At 48.0% G+C, this 17,046-nt stretch overlaps 1 protein-coding gene across 1 annotated transcript in view; it reads left to right on the forward strand.

The window, feature by feature from the left end:
* LOC145395438 (uncharacterized) overlaps positions 1-17,046 on the forward strand; it is a 79,272-nt gene that overhangs the window by 18,760 nt on the left and 43,466 nt on the right. The gene's annotated exons all lie outside the window — the stretch shown is intronic.

The raw sequence follows: 17,046 nt of genomic DNA on the forward strand, positions 1-17,046 counted from the left end.
CCGGGTAAGGCAACCACGTTTCTGTACGAGGTCAGAAGGTCGAGGAGTTGAGGCGTATTTTCTGGGAAATCTGTGCAAGTGAGATGTGAGAGCATATCGGGTGAATATGTCGGTGCATGTCCCGTAGAGTTAATAGTACATACACCGATTTGCGTACTATCACCAGTCTCTTCGGAGGCGTGGGTTCGTATCCCACCGCTGCCACCAAATGTAACTTGCAATATTTTGGTGATAGAAACTCCGTGTACAAACAGCTAGATAAGGAGTTTATTACAAGCTCACAGTAAAATAGTCTGCTCGTCTTGGCTGCCTGCTATCAACTGATGCAATAACGCCTTCGTTCAGGCGTGGGGGCCCTGGGAAAGCGTGCTGACCTAGCAAGTTTAGTGGGGGCATGTATGCATTGGGTGGGACATATATACATCGGGGGGTAGACATATTGTGGAGGGGGTACACTTTCGCTGATGAAGAAGGAGTTTATTTATCCCAGGATAATGTCTCGTCGGACAAAATGAAAGATGTTTTTTTTTCTGGGTAACGCCAGTTGACCTTGTCAAATAATTTGGCAGGCCTCGTAACTTCTGTTAGATGCCTTATGTTCGCATTTTTTTCTCTCTCTGGTGGTTGGCACCTGGAGATTTTTGGCGAACTCATAAGTATTTTTCTCATTAACTGGATATTTCTCTCTGGACAGAGAGGCAAATTACTTTCTTAAGCACAGCTTTTTGTTAAAACAACAGCACTTATCTCCTAATTCATTATTCCAACGAAAGCAATCCTAAATATACATACATATATATATATATATATATATATATATATATATATATATATATATATATATATATCTAGGCTGCTTCCCCCAAGGAAAGGGAGGTAGCCGAGACAGGACGACACACTCCCCATTTACTCATCCATTCAAACACATTTATTCACATCTTAGCCCCAAAGGGGAGAACGGACAGATCCTCACCGCACCACACCGCACAAGGGTCAACTGCGCAATGCAATCAGTGACATCCGCAGCAGGGCCCGACAGTAGAACTGGTTTACCCCTGCCACATCATAACAGACCCATCCCCTTACCCACACCTGACCTGACTAGCTGATCAGACCAAATGCGGGAGAATATCCCCTCAGGGCTGCGTCATCACTTATTCATTCACAATTTCTCTCCATTTATTTCTGTCATGCACAGCCACTCTTCCTTGCTCAACAGACATCCCTCTCGCATCCAGCGCTCTCTTCACACTGTCCATCCATCCTGTTCGTGGTCTTCCTCTCAGCCTTACACCTCTCACATCAGATCTAGTTATCTTTTTCACCAATCGCTCATTATCCATTCTCTCCATATGCCCAAACCATCGCAACACCCTCTGCTCAACTCTACCAGCCATCTCCCGAACAACTCCAGTTCTCCTTTGCACTTCATCATTTCGCACCCGATCCATACGCGTCACTCCACACATACTCCTCAGACACCTCATCACCATTACATTCAAACTTTTCCTCTCTGCTACACCCATATTCCATGTTTCAGCCCCATATAACGTAGTCGGTACCACAACACCCTCATACAGCCTTCTCTTTACATCCATTTTAAGCGAACGACATTTAAACACTTTTTTCATTCCTCCCAGCACCTTTCCTACTTCATTTATTCTAAACTTCACTTCTGCATCTATTCTTCCATCCACAGCAACATGTGACCCTAGATCTATCTATCTATCTATCTATCTATCTATATATATATATATATATATATATATCTCTATATATATATATATATATATCTATATCTATTTATATATATATATATATATATATATATATATATATATATATATATATATATTTATATATACAGTATATATATATATATATATATATATATATATATATATATATATATATATATATATATATATATATATATATATATATATATATATATATATATATATATATATATATATATATATATATATATATATATATATATATATATATATACATATATATATATATATATATATATATATATATATATATATATATATATATATATATATATATATATATCACAAAGCAAGGCAAGTTTTAGTGACTGATGGAAGAAATACTCACACTGTGGCCTGTTTTCAATGGGTCACAGGAATCCAGGGTTTCTCATCCCTTGCATTTCCCTGCGCCAGTCTGCCTCCACCTCATTATTCCAAAATTCACAGGCACCCACCATACACGCTCTCTCTCTCTCTCTCTCTCTCTCTCTCTCTCTCCTGTTAACAAATGAATGCTTCGAACTTGTTCACTCTGTGTTCGCTGGTTCAGACCTAAAGGAAGTCGTGGAGTGGAACCAAATATACATATTTATCACTTTCTTGGCTCTATACGAGAAACAAGTTATTTAAATAATCAGTGTGATATATTCGTGTTATCAGAGTCAAACCTTCAAAGTAAATATTACTATTGCTTTATCCATTAGTACAAGCCCAAAGCTGAAGGAATATTTTTCGACAGAAATGCATCGAAGGCAACTTCTGTGCCCGTGAATGCGACGCTGCCACATACACAGGTTGGCTGGACGAGGGTGGTTAAGAACTCCTGTCCGCAATAGTACGATATATATGGTTTAAGACACGGGACAGTACGAGCTTGACTCATTCCTGTAAAGATACAATTAGGTAAGAACAATTAGGTAAGAACACACACACACACACACACACACACACACACACACACACACACACTCTCTCTCTCTCTCTCTCTCTCTCTCTCTCTCTCTCTCTATTATTATTTTTATTATTATTATTTTTTTAGCACTGAGGACGGTCAGAAAATACATACTGTTTTATGCTAGGTATGTTTAGGTAGAGTTCTCGTCCAAAGAACACTAGCTACTGAGCGGGGTTCTCTTATCGAGACCAGAACTAGAATACACTACAAGGGGATCAGGGCATAAATACTCGGCAGACCAACCTTACACATATATTGCCTTAATTCTTATCCTTCGCAATATACAGCAAATATATACAGCACAGGTAAGTATGGACACAATCATGCTCCAATATACACAATAATATATTTCCAGATGGTTATAGACACTGTCAGGCCTCGACAGACACAATAATATATGGCCAGGTAGATATAGATGCTGTTAGGCCTTGATGTACACAATAATATATGGCCAGGTAGATATAGACACGGCCTTGATATACACAGTAATAAATGGCCAGGTACCTATGGGCATTGTCAGGTTTCACCATACGACATAACACACAGTACAAGGAAATACACTGCCAGGTCCATCTTGGGCTGCTGGGCCTGGGCAGATTACAGGTGGCGCCTGGGCATGGGAGGCAGGTCGTCAGGTGTGCCCTCCCTGAGGGGCACGAACTATTGCCAGGGGTGAGGTCGTCCGGGTGGGGCTGCAGGTTGGAGTACAGGGAGGCCCTTTCCTGGTGGGGCCTCGACCTGTGGCTTGGTCCTCAGGACTGGGGCCAAACAGGGCCAACAGGCACACCTGCCTTTGTCTGTTCCTGGCAGAGGGTCGTCTACAGGTGGGGCTCGGGAGGTCCCGTTCCAGGGACCTGGGAGTGTCCCTGGGTGGCTGGGGGCTGCAGTCTCCACTGGATTTGACCGCTGTCAGGGGCTGCCTGCGGTGTCCCTTCCTAGTGGCATCCGTCAGTGGCCGACGTCACCCATGGACAACCTTTAGGACGTGGATCCCCAGGTCCGGGTGAGGCCCTTGCCAGAACTCCTCGAGCTGCAACTCCTCTGGGGGTGCTGCACCTGTGAGAAGAGAGACAAAGACGTCCCACTTGGCCTCTGGATGGGTGGTGGGCCGAACCAGGAACTTCCTTCAAAGCGGTAGTCTCATGGGCTGTGGATGAAGAGAGTACAGAGGCCGTCCCTTCCTGGTGCATACAGTGGCCGTCACCGTGGTTCCACAAACCCTGGAAACACAGCTGAAGGGCATACAGTGGCCATCCCCTCCCCGGCGCGTACAGTGGCTGTCACTGTGGTGCTGTTACCTAAGGAGTAAGCAGACGTAGGACGTACAGTGGCCATCATCATGGTTCTGCCTCTGCCTGGCTTACCAGCCAATGTGTGTACAGTGGCCGTCACATCCTGCCCATTGCGTATAGTGGCTGTCACTGCGAGGCTGGTTCCAGGGGTGGTTGTGGTCGACATGCGTACAGTGGCTGTCGCCACGGGGCTGCAGGGGGCAACAGCTGAAAGGCGTAAAGTGGCTGTCCCTTCCCTGGTGCACACAGTAGCCATCACCGCGGTGCTGCTCAGGACTGTCTGGAGACAAGTCCCACCCTGATCCTGGCGAGGGCTGGCCTGGCTGAAACGTAGTTGGCCGGGACTGTTCTCCTACTGGTGGATGTGTTGAGGGGAATAGGGGTACAGGGCCTTGGGACACCTAGGCCCCTCTCACTCAGACCCGGTGTTCTACCTCTGTGTCTCCCTGTGGTTTCCTCCTGGGGTGGGTGTGGGGCCGTGGGTCCTTCTGGGGGTGAGTGTTCCGACACCTCTCCCTGGGCATCTCAGGGGGAAGAGCAACTCACCACTGTCAATGGGGAGAAAGTCATGTCCCCGTGGCTGGAGGTGATAGGTGTCCGATGTGGAGGTCTGATGTGTCAGTGTGAGGTGGCGGAGGAGAGTGGTCCAGTGGTGGGTGAGCTGACTGAGCTCTGGTGCGGGCATAGGCGATGTGGAGGGTGGAGGCGTGAGGTGTCTGCAGTAGGAGGCGGGGTAGCTGCGGTGTTTCGCGGATTTGGTGGCTGTGTCCTTGTGCGGGGGACCAGATGGTGTGTCGTCCTTCATCTTTGGTAGTCGTGAGTGGTTGAGCTCTCCCAGCTGAATGCTGGCGATGGGTGAGGTGGCCAGGGTTTTAAGGGAGCTCCTAGGGTATGTGTGAATGCTCCCCCTGGGGGATTGGGTAAGTGGTAACTTCCACTGCACCTGATGCAGTATCAGTGTGATGAGGGCCGTGTTGGGTGTGGTGGGGCTTGTTTGGGGTGGTTGTATTGATGTTGGGGGAGTGAGTGAGGGCACGGTGGTATATTTGGCTGGTGGGCAGGATAGGTGGCCGGATCTGGTTCTTGTGGTGGTGAGGACTGGTGTTGGTGGTGAGGTAGTGGGGCCATGTGGTGCTTTTTTTGTTCATGTGTGGGTGGTTGAGGGAATACATGAGGTAAATGTGGGTGTGGGACTGGTGCATGGGGTGTGTATCTAGGGAGGTCGTGGGGAAGTAGTGGTGGTGGTGGTGGATGTTGCGTGTGGTGTATCAGTAGGACGTGGGTAGTGGGATGATTGTGTAGGGGGTGGAGTGTGAGAAGTGGCGGCGGTAGTGGTGGGTGATGGGCTGATGCATGGCTTGTTGTCTGTGGATGGGGAGTGGATATGGGCTGCGGACATTTTGGTGGGTGCGGGAGTGGTTGTGGGCATCATGTGGTGTGGTTTTTGTGGTGGGGTGATGGTTGGTGGGCAGGGGTCTCCTGGGGAATCGTCCTGCATGTCGGGTGGTGGTGGCATGTCAGCGGGAGGTGAGGCATCAAGTGAGGTCGCCGGTGATGCGTCATGGGCCCGTGTGGGTGGTGAGGAGTTAGGGGAATGTGGGGTGGGGGCGGTGCTGGTGGATGGGGAGGTGGGTGATGATGATGATGATAAGGAGAAGGGTGTAAAGTAGTATTTGTATGAGTCAAAGACGTGTTCTGGGATGGTGGGAGGTGGTGGGATGGCATGGTAGGGGGTGGAGTGGGTGCGGCCTGGGTAAGCGTTGTCTTCTGGGGCACGAAATAGCCGCTTGTGGCAGTTGCGGTACATGCGTGTGGTGCTGTGGTGTTGAATAGTGACTTGATAGGGGTTGAGGACATTGACGATGGTACAGGGTCCCTCGAATTGTGATGAGATTTTGCTCAGGACCGGTAGGCGTGCTACCACTACTGAGTCTCCTGTTTTGTAGGGGTTGGATGTTGTGATGTCCGGCTGGAGATCTTGATGTTCTTGTAGGTGGTGCAATCGTCTTTTGAGATGGTGAAGGGGGTTGGAGGTAGGGGGTGGGGAGGGTGGCTGGAGGTGGTGTCAGAGGGGTAGGAGGAGGGGGGTTTTTCTCCAAACACCAGTTCATGGGGGGTTATCCTGTCGACTCTTGGGCAGGTGTTCATGCCCCACTGTATTATTTTAACTTGCACCAGCCAGTCGTCATTGCTGTTTCTTATATTTGAACCCATACTTGGTTAAGGAGGGTGCGGTGGCTCCTTTCACACACTCCATTCCCTTGGGGCCAGTAGGGAGAGGAGTGGGAAATCTGGTAACCGAACAAGGTGGCTAGTTCTTTTCAGATTTTGCCAGTAATTTCTGGGACGTTATCTGAGTGAAGGGCTTGGGGAATCTCAAAGTAAGGGAAGACATGGCAGACGAGTGCTTCAGCTATAGCCACAGCGTGGTGCTCCTTGGCTGGGCCGGCAATGGGGAATTTTTAGTCGACATCCACAAATGTTATAATGTATTTGTATCAGGCTTTGGGTGGTAGGGGCCCGACTATGTCTACGGATAGTAGTTGCCAAAGTTTGTCGGTGGTGATTTTCCTGATGGCCCAGGTGTACGGGCGATGTCTTTACCCAGTGAGCAGGGTTGGCAAGCTTGGATGATTTGTTTAGCGATGCTGCACAGGCTGGGTGTCCAGTAGATGTCATTGAACACTTGCAAGAGTTTTTTTGTGCCGAGATGGATGCCATTTTTGGAGTGTAGGTAGGTCATGGCATCGAGTGCAGTGTCGGGGTCAAGAACAATGTGGCCAACCTCAGTAAACAGGTGGTCACCGTGCCTGTGGAGCTTGGAGAATACTGTGGTGGTATCCAGGGTGGGCATTCCTTATCTTGCCATTGTTGTATAAGGTTGGGGGTGGCGTTGATGGAACTGATTGGTAGGGGAGACAAGGCGTTGGCGTTAGTGTGTAGTTTTCCCGGTCTATAGGCAATTTTGAAGTCAAACTCCTCTAGGGTTTCTCTCCACCTGATCAGCTGGGCATTGTTGGTATTGGATTGTCCTAGCCAATGGAGAGATTGGTGATCTGTAATGACTGTCATGAGTGCCGGCAAGGTATGCCCTGAAATGCCCTAAAGCCCATATAATGCCTAGGCATTCACACTTGGTGGCGGCATAATTTTTTTTGGCTTGGTTGAGGGTGTGGCTAACACAGGCGATTATGTGTCCTTGCCCCTCTTGTACTTGTGCCAGGATGGCGCCAATTGCCACTAACGACACGTCTGTGTGCAAGCAAAAAGGTAGGGTGTAGTCGGGGAAGGCAACAATCGGCGCGGTGATGAGTTTTGTTTTCAGTGTGTGGAAGGTGATGATCCGGGCGTTGGTCCAGATGAATGGTTTGCCTTTCTTAGTTAGGTCACTGAGGGGTTTGGCGATGTTGTAAAAACCCATAACAAAACACTGGTAGTAGGAGGTGAGCCCAAGTAAGGCGCGCACATCGTGGACATCTTTTGGTAGGGGGAGGTCTGCAATGGCCCGCAGTTTGTTGGGGTAGGGAGAGATGCCTTCTGCTGAGATTACATGGCCAAGGAAGGAGATGGATCGTTCAGCCAGGATGCATGTAGATGTTTTAAGTTTGAGTCCCGCCTGGGGGATTAACAAGTAGACTGGCTTCAGGCACTGGAGGTGGTCAGCCCATGTTCAGCTGAAAATAATCACATCGTCCAGGTACACCAAGCAGATTTCCTAGGTAAGGCTGTTGAGGACCGACTCCATCAGTTGCGAGAATGTGGCGGGGACGTTGCAGAGTCTGAGTGGGAGGACATTAAATTTGTAATGGTTGCCATTACTGGTGGAGAATGCTGTTTTTTCTCGGTCCTCGGGGTGCACAGGGACTTGCCAATATCTTGATTGCAGATCTAGGGTGGAGAACCATGATGACCCATACAGGGAATCAAAGGAGTCGTCTATCCTGGGTAGGGGAGTGGCATCCTTGGTAGTCATGTCTTTAAGTTTCCTACAATCCACACAGAAATGCATGGAGCTGTCTTTTATTTATTTATTTATTTTTTTATGAGGACGACTGGCAAGGACCGCAGGCTGGTGGATGTGGAGATGATGCTGACATTGAGCATGTCCTGGACCTGCCGGTCTTCTTTCGCACATTGTTTGGGGTTCTTTCACCTTGAGGGTTGTCGAATAGGTGATCCTTTGGTGCAGATTTCATGGTTCAGGTACGTGGTGTGGCCGATGTCTGCAGGCCCTGATGAAAATAGGTCTTGGAAGTCCAGAAGGAGTTGTCGGAGGCTGCTAGCTTGGTGGGGCGAGAGGTGTTCAGGTAGGAGGGGTAAGGTGGTGGGGAAAGGAGGGGGTTTGCACAAGGCTCGGTTTCCTCCATTTCTCCCACCACTAATCCTCTAGGGAGGGTGAGGAGTATGGTGGAGAGATTTGCGATGCGTACTGTTTCGAGGTGGGGGGGAAGTAAGGTGGGTGATAGTAGGCAGGAGGAGAAAGCTCCTAGTGGTAGGTTGGGGGAGAACAGGGCTCCACCCCCCAACACATCGGCACAGTAAGCAAGTTCCCCACCCAGAGGACACCGCAACATGACAAACAACGCACGCCCTCCACCCAACCAAGCCCTTCACCAACACCTTCCATACCTAGGGAGCACCCTACCAAGAGACGCCCCAGTCCCATAGAAAACCCAAACCTAAATTCCATTAACCCATTGGAGTCCACTGCCTGCAGCCACACCTGCTGTCTCCATGAAATCCGTGAACAATTATAGGCTGCCCTGTGCAGGACAACCACTCAGGGACACCGCAAGGTCTTATCACTAAACGACGAAGGCGCCGAGGACAAAACTGTGCCCACCGACTACGTCGACCCCGGGGATATGGAGCCAGAAGAAGAAGATGCCCCAAACAGCTGGATTTTTAGGACCGTCCCCGCACCTCCCCACAGTGGCAGGGGCCATCTTGCAGAAATACAGCCCCCCAGTCCATGACAAGATGAGACTGAATGGGGTAAAAGCAAGGCTGCTGGTCAACATGGGAGCGGCCAGATCTTGCCTCTGCATGCACTTCTACTCCCGTCACACATCTTTGAATCAAAGATGATGAACTTATGTCTGGTGGAAGCTTGCTGATGAGTGTTGGCTCATAGGTCCCTAGTCTCCTCTTATTTGCGGGGGGCCATCCCCCGCAGCTACAAGGTGAGCTGAGGTGGGGAAAAGCGGGCCGAAGGCGGATGTGTGACAGGAGTAGAAGTGCATGTAGAGGCAAGATCTGCCCGCTCCCGTGTTGACCAGCAGCCTTGCTTTTACCCCAATCAGTCTCATCTTGTCATGGACTGGGGGGCTGTATTTCTGCAAGATGGCCCCTACCAATGTGGGGAGGGCGGGGACGGTCCTAAAATACCAGCTGTTGTGGGGTGTCTTCTTCTTCTGGCTCCATATCCCCGGGGTCGGTGTACTCGGTGGGCACAGTTTCGTCCTCGGCGCCTTCATCTTCTAGTGATGAGATCTTGCAGGGTCCCTGAGTGGTTGCCCTGCACAGGGCAGCCTATAATTGTTCACGGATTTCATGGAGGGAACAGGTGCAGCTGCAGGCAGTGGACTCCCATGGGTTAATGGATATTAGGTTTGTTTGTTTTTTAGGATTGGGGCATCTCTTGGTAGGGTGCTCCCTAGGTATGGAAGGTGTTCGTGAAGGGCTTGGTTGGGTGGTGGGCATGCATTGTTTGTCATGTTGCAGTGTCCTCTGGGTGGGGAACTTGCTTACTATGTCGATGTATTGGGGAGTGGAGCAGGTGGATAGGAGGCACCACATGAGCTGTACCTCCCTGTCGAGGTCTCCTGAAGGGTCGTATATGATAAAGTGCTCCCTTATGGCACTGGGGAGGATCATGAACAGTATGTCAAATATGTGTTGCCCCAGGGTGGCTGGGGTAGGCAGCAGTGGTGAGCTGCCTGGGCTAGATGAGTGTGTCATTCAGGTCTCCGTCATAGGTGAGGGAGTTGAGCTGTGACAGAACTGCGATGCGACTCTTCCCAAAGATGGTGTGACTGCCTGCGTCACAATTTGTGAAAACTGCTTCCATGTTAACCCTGGGACGATTTTGGAGGCGATACTTGATAATGCCTTGCCCAGGAGTGGCAGGGTGACAGCTACTTTCTCCCTGTCATTTTCGAAGCCTATGTCCAGTAGTGGCTTAACCATGGACAGGTATACATTGATGTCATATTGCTGAGGATCGAATTTTGGCAGTTGGACGTGGGGTTTGGTGGCCATTGTGCTAGATTTCCCTGTTTTGTTCCTGTCTGTATTCTAATCGGGTCAAGAACCAACACTGGCCACCAGTGTTATGCTAGGTATTTTTAGGTCAACCTCTCGTCCTAAGAACACTAGCTACTGAGCAGGGTTCTCTTTCAAGACCAGAACTAGAATACACTAATAGAGCACAAAAACTCGGCAGACTAGCCTTACACGTATATTGCCTTAATTCTTATCCTTCACAATATACAGCAAATATATACAGTACAGGTAAGTATGGACACAGTCAGGCTCCAATATACACAATTATATATGGCCAGATGGGTATAGACACTGTCAGGCCTCGACAGACATAATAATATATGGCCAGGAAGATATAGACGCTGTTAGGCCTTGATGTGCACAATAATACATGGCCAGGTAGATATGGAAACTGTCAGGCCCCGATATACACAGTAATATATGATCAGGTGGATATAGACACTGTCAGGCCATGATGTACACAATAATATATGGCCAGGTAGATATAGACACTGTCAGGTCTTGATATACACAATAGTATAAAGCCAGGTAACTATGGGCACTGTCAGGTTTCACCATACAACATAACACACAATACAGGGAAATACACTGCCAGGTCCTTCTTGGGCTGGTGGGCCTGGAGGGATTACAGATGGTGCCCGGGCATGAGAGGCAGGTCGTCAGGCATGCCCTCCCTCAGGGGCACGGAACTATTGCCAGGGGTGAGGTTGTCCAGGTGGGGCTCTGGGTTGGCATACAGGGAGGCCCTTTCCTGGTGGGGCCTCGACCTGTGGTGTGGCCCTCAGGGCTGGGGCCAAACAGGGCCACCAGGTACACCTGTCTTCGCCTGTTCCTGTCGGTGGGTCGTTTACAGGTGGGGCTCGGGAGGTCCCGTTCCAGGTACCTGGGAGTGTCCCTGGGTGGCTGGGGGTTGCGGTCTCCATTGAAGACACTGCAGGCAGCTCCTGACTGCCGTCAGGAGATGCCTGCAGTGTCCCTTCCTAGTGGCGTCCATCAGCAGCAGGCATCGCCCAGGGGCGACCTGTAAGGCATAGATCCCCAGGTCTGGGAGAGTCCCTCACCACAACTCCTCGAGCTGCAACTCCTCTGGGGGGGCTGTACCTGTGAGAGGAGAGAGAGAGAGTGACATCCCTCTTGGCCTCCGGATGGGTGGTGGTCCAAGCCAGGGACTACCTCCAATGGGGTAGTCTTAGGGGCTGTGGATGGAGGGCATACCATGGCCGTCCCTTCCCCGGTGTGTACAGTGGCTGCCACAGCGGTTCCACAAACCCTAGAAACAGCTGAGGGGTGTACAGTGGCCGTCCTTTCCCTGGTGCGTATAGTGGCCATCACCGTGGTTCTACCTCTGCCTAACTTACCAGCCGACGTGCGTACAGTGGCCATCATGTCCTGTCCAGTGCATACAGTGGCCTTCACTGCGGGCCTGCAGGGGGCAATAGCTGAAGGGCATCGAGTGGCTGTCACTTCCCCGGTGTGCACAGTGGCCGTCACCATGGTGTTCCTCGGGACTGTCTGGAGACAAGGCCCACCCTTATGCCAGGAAGGGCTAGCCCAGCTGAGACGTAGTTATCTGGGACTGTTCTCCTGGTGGTGGATGTGTTGAGGGGAAGAGGGGAGCAGGACCATGGGACACCTAGGCCCCTCTTAATCGGACCCGCCACTCTCCCTACACGTCTCCCCGTGGTCTCCTCCTGGGATGCGTGTGGGGCTGTGGGACCTTCTGGGGGAGGGTGTTGCTAAACCTCTCCCTGGGTGTCTCAGGGGGGGAGGGCATTTCATCCGAGCTATACTCTTTAGTCCATATTCCCCTAACACCTTTTCCTAAGTGATTTATTTTGTTAATTACACATTACTGTCCTATTGGGTGCTACATGAATCCTTCCACTTTCATCATATTCCTCCATAATAACGTACAAAAGGATTTTTAACCACCCATACTCAAAAATAAATCGCTAAGGAAAGGCCGTTTCATATGAGATGCAATGCTATCTATGCTGTGGATGGGAAGCGATGTGGCTTTCTACTGCTAGTGTTGTTTTGGGTGAGGCTGTTCAGACTGGATACGATGCTATGTCACGGTCGCGTGTGACGTCGCTTGCATAGCTTTCCGAATCACCGCCGCCGCCGCGATGTTTCTCGACATAGCTTCCGTCACGCATGCACACAAGAGAGTTTTTGAGGAGTGAGTGTCCACGGTCTGCCAGTGTGTCCTTCGCACTTAGGGACTACCTGTCCTTCACACTTAGGGACTGCCTGTCCTTTACATTTAGGGACTGCCTGTCCTTCACACTTAAGACTACCACAACAGTGCTTGAGGAGTCAATTGCTATAGTCTGCCAGTGTGTCTTTCACACTTAGGGACTGCCTGTCCTTCAAACTTAGGGACTGTCTGTCCTTAACACTTAGGGACTGCCACAAGAGTGCTTGAGGAGTCAGTTGCTATAGTCTGCCAGTGTGTCCTTCACACTTAGGAACTGCCTGTCCTTCACACTTAGGGACTGCCTGTCCTTCACATTTAGGGACTGCCTGTCCTTCGCACTTAGGAACTACCTGTCCTTCACACTTAGGGGCTGCCTGTCCTTCACACTTAGGGACTGCCTGTCCTTCACATTTAGGGACTGCCTGTCCTTCACATTTAGGGACTGCCTGTCCTTCACATTTAGGGACTGCCTGTCCTTCACACTTAGGGACTGCCTGTCCTTCACACTTAGGGGCTGCCTGTAGTTTGTATTTTGTTTCTGGATGTCTCGTTCAGTCACTGATAAGACTTCATTCAACTTAGTGGGAAACAGTCTAAAATAATGCCTGAATTCTTCCTCATCACCTGAAAGTTCTTGAAAAGGCGATGGTATTCGCCCAGCTTTAATCTTCACACATTTGTCTCGTACCCATTTCTTTTTCATTTTCTTGTTAATGGCTAGAGTGAGCAATAATAACTCCTACTCCTCCTCTTCCTCCTCCTCCTCCCCCACATAAGACCACTCGGTACTGTCGTCCATGGCTCCGGTGATACAAATCATCGCAACATCCGCAACATAACTCGCTGACATCGCTACTGTGTAAAAGTCGCATCTTAAGCATCGCCAGCGTACGACTGCAGGGCAGTTAGCATCACATCCGGTGTGAAACGGCTTGAAGAGATGTAAGGGAGCTTTGTCTTTAAGTTGGCCCAAAATTACTACCTTACCATAAATATTAAGTTGTCATATTAATGCTAGAATATCATGCTAGTCACGAAGAAGTGCAATGGAAAGAATTTACAGAATTATATTAAAACTAGAATATGATGCTAGCACGAAGTGCTATGGAAAGGATGTATTATGTTAACAACTGAATATGATGCTAGTCACGAACAAGTGCCATGGAAAGATGTATTATATTAACATTAGAATATTATGCTAGTCACGAAGAAGTGTTATAGAAAGGATGTAGAGCCATAGCATTGTCTTTTTCTGCCAGTGCGCTACGTGAAATTAGCTGCAAAAAGATGAATATTTGTGTCAAGTTAAGGTGAAAGGAGTATATGCACATAAAATCATCCCCACAAAACATCACCACACCCTCTAGGACAATATCCCTACCACCTGCCCCTAAGCGACTTGTTTTGCTTATTGCACCTTGCTGTCCTCTTCTATTACAAAAATTTGTGCCAAGTTAGAGTTAAAGAACTATAGCAATGAATACTGTTTCTTTTTAATTTTCTACCACACCCACACCCACACAGCAGACTAAGCCATCCTGCATTATTTATTCATTTCCAACTCTCACTACCACACCCACACCCACACCAGCAGACTTACCGATTTATTTCTGATTCTTCTCCATTACTATATTCATGTGAGTTATTCATGCAATCTGTGTTGATATACAAAGACAAAATGATCAAATCAGGGGATATTAATGAGCAGTTTGGAAAATAAATCCCTAAGGAAGAGGTGTTAAAGAGCCTCCTTATCCGACAAGAATACGGGCCACTGACTGTCCTGCCGTTCCTTCTATCTATAAACTATCTATCTATCTGTCTATCAGTCTATTTTATCTCTATGTCTATCTATCTATAACTTTTTCGCGATGACGACCCAACAAGATGCCTGGAACCACTGTCTGACTCACTTCTTCATTTCTGAAACATTCGTGGCCTTTCCTCTGACTTTCTGTCTGTTGAGAACCACCTCTCCTTCTCTAAACCTCATTTTCTCTTTCTAACTTACACTCAGCTATCTGAGGCAACTGACGGCAGACCCATCTCTGCATCCTCCTTCTTTCTCTTTACTCATTTCAAAGACAAAGGTGGCTGCTGTTGTGTATATGTATGGAACGACTTAACTTGCTCTCGTGTTCCTGAACTTGAATCTTCTCAATTTTCTACTCTCTGGTTTGTGGTACCCTGTCATTCTCTGACTAAATATACCTGTGCTGTTTACTTATCCCCTAACTTTACTGACTGTGAAAATTTCTTTGACTATCTTACTTCTCAGATGGAACACATCCTTTCCATTTCTCCATTCTCTAAAATCTCCATTCTAGATTACAATGTTCACCACAACCTTTGGCTCTCCTCTCCTTTCACTGATCCACCTGGTAAACATACTTACGCCTTTTCTATCCCAAATGACCTAGATTAGCATGTGCAGCATCCTACCTGTATCCCTGACTACCTTGGAGAGAGTTCCAACATACTTTACCTCCTCCTTACAACTAATCTTACTGCTTACACTGTTCAACGTTCCTCTCCATTGGGCTCCTCTGATCACAACCTGATCATCTTAACCTGTCCTATCTCTCCAGTAGGGCCTGTGGATCCTTCCAAGATGCTTCGGTTGTGGCACTTTGGTGCTGCTGACTGGGAGGCCCTCAGGCAATAGTAGTTCCCTGGAATGACTATTGCTTCCATGGCCGAGCGCCAGTTGAGTGTGTCTTTCGCATTACGGAGATTGTTCTCTCAGGCATGGAAGCATACATTCCTCTTTCATATCCTTTTACTAATGAAAAAAAAAAAAAACTTGGTTTAATCACACTTGTTCTATTGATATCCACAACAAGGAGAAGGTTTTCAAAAGGTATCAGAGCCAATCCCCTCCCGAATCTCATATCTTTTATATTTCTGGCCGGAATCGTGATAAGCCTGTTCTTCGTTCTGCTAAAAACAATTTCTTTCATACTAAATGCTCTGAACTCTCCAACTCGAATTCCCCCCAGTCCTCCTGGCATGCTGCCAAACACTTTTTTAAAAACTTTATCTCATCATCCTTCCCTCCTGTTTTCCTTTTTGATGTCTCTGTAGCTATTTCTTCTACTGATTAAGCACAATTCTTCGCTCAGCTTTTCTCCTCCAATTCCACTTCAGACAATTCCAGTGCTGTTCTTCCTTAACTTCCCCCATCTGACTTCCTCATGGCTGATGATAAAAGCCATTCAGTTGATGTATTTTTTGCGATCACTGGCCTCAATACTAACAAGGCATATGGGCCTGTTGGGGTAACCCTTGTCGTCCTCAAGAACTGTGCTATCGTGTTGACACCCTACCTATGTAAACTCTTTTGTCTTCGACCGTTATTTTGCACTTTTCCTTCTTGCTGTAAGTTTGCTCTCACTTAGCCTGTCTCAAAAAAAGGTGACCATTCCCAGCCCTCTAACTATCACCCAATTGCTTTAACATCCTGTGTTTCAAAAGTTTTCGAGCATATTCTTAAAAAAAAAAAAAAAAAATCCTGTCACAATCTTCTTTTTGATCGTCAGTATGGGTTCCGCCAGGGAGGCTCCACTGGCGATCTTCTCACCTACCTTTCACACTCCTGGTAATCCTACTTTGAGGGCTTTGGCGAAAGTTTTATCATTGCACTTGGCATCTCGAAGGCTTTCGATTGAGACTGGTATTATTCTCTAATATCCAAACTGCCCTCTTACGACTTCTTTCCTTCTATCTGTGCCTTTCATTTCTATCTCCCTTTGTAATCGTTCCATCCCTGCTGTTTTAGAAAGCCACCGCTCGTTTCCTAGAGCTATCAGTAGTGGTGTTCCTCAGGTCTCTGTCCTGTCACCAGCTCTCTTCCTTCTATTCATCAATGACCTTCTATGCTGTGCATCGAACCTTATCCATTCATACGCTGATGACTCCACCCTTCACCTTTCCATTTACTTCCTACAGTGTCCATCTCAGCAGTTACTTCAACAGACAAGGGATGAAGCTATGGCATACCTGATGGTTGACTTGCCTCGTATCTGTGACTGGGGTAAAAGTAATCTTGTTTTTAATGTATCAAAATCCCAGTTCTTACATCTGTCAAATCCAACAAAATCTTCCATACGTGTATCTTCTAATTTTTAACAATATTGAACCGAATCTTGCATCATCTTTAAACATACTTGGGGTTTCATTCTCTCGGGATTTATCTTGGAAATAACATATTACCTATCTTGTAAAATCTGTTTCCAAGAAATTAGGTGTCCTAAGCCAACTCCATACCTTCTTAACCCCTGCACAGTTGTTGACTTTATACATGGGTTTTATTCGCTCCTGTGTTGAATACAACTCTCATGTGTGGGGAGGCTCCCCACACAGGTCTTCTCAACAAGGTGGAGTCAAAGGCTTTCGTCTCTTTAACTCTCCTCCCTTTCCTGGCTTTCTTCAACCTCTGTCTCTTCGCTGCAGTGTTGCATCTTTATCTCTTTTCTATCGCTGCTTCAATGGTCATTGCTTCTCTGAACTGTCTGCTTGCATCCCTCCACCACT

Source organism: Coenobita brevimanus, chromosome 31 (assembly GCF_032717465.1).
Source record: "Coenobita brevimanus isolate Jiangsu-jjx chromosome 31, ASM3271746v2, whole genome shotgun sequence".
NCBI classification, from domain to species: domain Eukaryota; kingdom Metazoa; phylum Arthropoda; class Malacostraca; order Decapoda; family Coenobitidae; genus Coenobita; species Coenobita brevimanus.